Here is a 4,058-nt window from a genome sequence, read left to right as displayed (position 1 = left end):
TCAGCCAGTGGTAGTGCGGGTCTCCCTGTATAACCCTTGCTAGCCTGGAACTTGCTATGTAGACTAGGCTGGCCTTGAATTCACAAAGATCTATATGCCTCTGCCTCCCAAGTGCTGGGAATAAAGGCATGCGCTACATGCCTGGCATGTATACATATTTTTATATGTATAGGTACTAGTGTGTGCGTGCATATAGAAGCCTGAAGCTGATGTCAAGCATCTTCCTTGTTCACACACGTTTCTTTTAATGAAGGCAGAATCGCTTGATGAACCTGGAGCTTGCTGATTTCACCTAGTCTAGCTTGTCTAGAGGTTCCCTTTTCTCTAGCTCCTGAGTGCTAGATTACAAGTGGCTTCCATGTCTGCCCAGCTTTTACAAGTGCTCTGTGGATCTGAGCTCCATTAATCATGCCTGCTCAGCAAGTACTCTATCCATGGAGATACCTCCCCAGCTCCAGGGAAGTCATTTTAAGGGCTTGCTGATTCGGTGACTTGCCCATTGATGCCTAGTGAATTTGAATTTTAAAATATATATTCAATGATCACTTGTAAAGTTTTTTGTTTGCTTATTTGTTTTTTGAGGGAGATAAAAGTAGTCACATCAACTAGGGCAGGCGGTGTCTTTTATTTTTTTAATTAAAAATTGTATGTTATGTGTATAGGTGTTTTGCTTGCAAGTATGTGTGTGTACCATGTGCATGCTTCGGGGCCTGCAGAAGTCAGAAAAGGCACCAGATCCCCTGGGGCTGGAGTTACAGACAGTTGTGAGCCGCCACGTAGGTGGGAATTGAACCTGGGTCCTCTGAAGAACACCCAGTGCCCATCACTGCTGAGCCATCTCCCCAGCTCCTGTCTTTGTTGGTTTGTTTCTGATTTGCACGGATAAGTTCAATTTCCATCGATGACAATTTCCAGGAGATCAGAATAAGTTGTTGGTGATGGTCAGCTTGTGACACAGGGCACAAATACCATTTGTTTGTTGGGTTTGTGTGTGTGTGTGTGTGTGTGTGTGTGTGTGTGTGTGTGTAAAACACATGAGGACTGCAGCTAAACTGCCGTGGTCTCCTGATCCCACCCCTGACATTTTGATGCAGTGTACAAGCATTGAGACCAGCCCTTGCCTCCAGAGACAAAGCCTCTTCTGAGGACCCACAGAAGCGCAGCTCCAGTAAACTGCTGTAATGCTCTCAGGGATGTTTTTCTGCGACTAGATCTCAAGAATGGATGGGAGTGTCCATCTTGCAGAGATTCCCATAGGACGCACCGTGTCAGGCAGGCGGCATGGAGTATCATTGAGGACAAACCTCCTCTCAAGGCAGCCTCAACGTCCTCATCTGTGAAAGGGGAACAGCACAAGCACTCATCTATCCGTGGATTGGCAGCAAGTCACAGGCTAGCGGCCTGATGCACTTGTGCGCTACACAGCACGTATTAAATGTTTAACCCACATCCCAGCTGCAGGAAGGAAGCAGCTTTTTCCACAGTGACTTATTTTTAAAATGTTTATGTTTTAGGAGTAATGATCAGGATGACTTAACTGCCTGCCTGGTTGCTGATGACTCAAAAAGTGGGTTCAAATACAATCAATGCTGCGCTCTTTCCCTGCGTACGACACGAAGCACCTGGAATGTTATTATTCCTATTAGTTACTTCTGAGAATGGCAGGTGGAGAAAAATGAGAGCCACATGGGGAAAAGGTAGGAGCCCTGGTGCCATTTGGGCACAGGTAGGTTTGAATGACACCTTACCGTCCACCTACCATGAACCCTTGCTGTCCCTACCTTAGAGAGGACAATCCCATAAGCCTGGGCACCAAGCACACACTAACCTCTCTCCTGAGAGGTTATCAAAATGCAGACTCCTCTTTGAGCATCTGGTCCTTTCTGACATGCGCTCCCACCTGACCTGGTAAAGCAGAGGCCACACGGAAAATGTAAACCGGGCCCATATCCTATTCAGCCAGACAGCTGGCCAGAGTGCTGTCCTCAGCCGTGGATGTGCGTGTCACCGTGGAGTCCAAAGCGGCTGGCTTGCTCTGAGCTTTGCCTCTCCAGCAAAATCATTTCCACTTGTTCCCTGAGTTACAGGCTCTGTGGATTAGGTGAAGTGGTGGTATCCCTTCCTGGCACAATCGACAACACTAATAAAAATAGATAACGTATTTTTAAAACCTACAGCAGATTGTCATGGCAATAAACGATTGTATCATGTTGCCGTCATAGCAACCAAGTCTGTGTAACAGAGACGATTCAAGCCTATATGGAATTTTTCTAAATTTAGGTGTTTGAAAATAGTTCAAATACTCTATAATCATGGAGAGGTGCGTTGAAGAAAGATTTTTTTCCCCAAACTTTCCTTGGAAAACATATTTGAGTCGCGTTTTAAAAGTCGGGTTGCTTATTGTTAACGCTTCATCAACCTCTTCCAATTATGAAACCCAACTTGTCTTTTTGCATACATCCATAAAATTCTACAACTTTCATTGTGGCCAAATGTGTAGATTATATATGTGCATAGATATTCCTATTTCATGAATGGTAAAAGACTAGAAAGTGTCTTCTCTTTTTCTCACTTTTGCTCTCTCGTATTCAAATGCAATGCAGTGAGTCTTGTATCTCCCACTGGCAAACAATGAAACCGCGTCAATGAGATAATGCGTTTGGTTAGGTCCACCACAACGTACAGAATGAATAGCTGGCTTCCATGCATTGTCTTCATCTCCTCAGAAAGCACCGATTACCTTATGATATCCAGAGTGTCACTAAGAGCTCCAGACTACCATCGTGCGCCATCATTGCTTTCTGACACAGTGAGCTTTGCCTCCTCACTTCATCTAAACACTTCTGAAATGACAAATGAAAGATGTTGCCCAACAGGAATGATTTTTATTTTCACAGATATGTAATTATTGTGCCATTAAGAAAAGTCTCTAAATCCAAACTAATTGCAGGGAGAAAACAGGGATGTGCTTTCCACCTGACAAAAACAAGACATTTGACCCTGACCACTTCCCCCATTTCCTTCCTTGATTTTGATGCAATAAAAATATCTCCTCCACAGCCTAACCCCTTCTAGTCAAGTCCCTATAGGAGACTATTGTACCATCAGAACATAGTTTAAATTTAAACGTAAGTTTAAATCCCAGATTAACTGTGTAAGCTTGGAGCAACACTAGCATGAGTTATTGTTTTACTTTTAAAACTGCGTATAGTTAAGAAAAACAATATCATGGATGGTGGTGCACGCCTTTAATCCCAGCATCTGAGAGGCAAAAGCAGGTGTGTTTCTATGCTGGAGGCCAGCCTGGTGTACAAAGCAAAATTCAGGATAGCCAGGGCTGTTACAGAGAAACCATGTCTCGAAAAACTAAAAAAAACAAAACAAAGGTTTTAAAGGTCTGACAAGTAAAATAACCTGTTAGCCACTACTTTCAATCCAAGCCAAATACCAAATGATATGTTCAATTTTGATGATAAAGTAAGGAGAGATCTTTTACAACGCAGAAAAAGTGATGACTGCAGAGCAGTATGAGTAATCGAATCATCAGTCAGCGACTCCAATGCCATACGTATTTTTTTCTCGGGGATGCTCTCCCTTTACCCTCTCCATGAGTCACTTTACTCAAAGGTGACTGAAGTGTGGGGAGACTGACCTTAGTTGAGGCCGTGGAAGGAGCCACCTGGAAAGCCTGGCGCCTGACAGTGTGGATGGAAGCCGGAAGGGAGAAGGTGGAAGGTGTCCCCAGCCTGGAAGTAAACCTGCAGCTGTGAATTGAGTTTGCGTGTTCATAAAAGGACTGCCTGCTGGCAGCTTCTTCTGGAGGGCTGAACCTCAACCCTGCTGACAGAAACTTGTTCTCTTCCGCTGTGGTCCAGCACACAAGAGTACGCTCTGTGCCTCAGAAACACCCTGGGGCATGTTCTCGGCATTCTTTCTAAGACTTTTGAGGGTACCTCATTGTCTTTACCGCCTGGGGTTCTGTTTATTCCATTGTGTTTTTAAGAGGACTTAAAATACCACCAAAGAATAGTTTGACTTGCCAGTGATGTTTTACAAGG

General features: G+C 44.3%; 1 long non-coding RNA gene across 1 annotated transcript; it reads right to left on the bottom strand.

The window, feature by feature from the left end:
• Positions 1–776: 776 nt before the first annotated feature.
• On the bottom strand, positions 777–3,783 carry LOC121135452. The gene is made up of 3 exons (XR_005872572.1): positions 3,653–3,783; positions 2,741–2,843; positions 777–1,334 (listed from the first exon to the last, which is right to left on the bottom strand). It is a non-coding gene; the product is annotated as an uncharacterized LOC121135452 (long non-coding RNA).
• Positions 3,784–4,058: the final 275 nt, after the last annotated feature.

This window comes from Mesocricetus auratus, unplaced genomic scaffold (assembly GCF_017639785.1).
Source record: "Mesocricetus auratus isolate SY011 unplaced genomic scaffold, BCM_Maur_2.0 Super-Scaffold_4256, whole genome shotgun sequence".
In the NCBI taxonomy this organism is placed as follows: domain Eukaryota; kingdom Metazoa; phylum Chordata; class Mammalia; order Rodentia; family Cricetidae; genus Mesocricetus; species Mesocricetus auratus.
The sequence above is the reverse complement of the archived record's forward strand: the minus strand, read 5'-3'. Positions and strand labels throughout refer to the sequence as shown.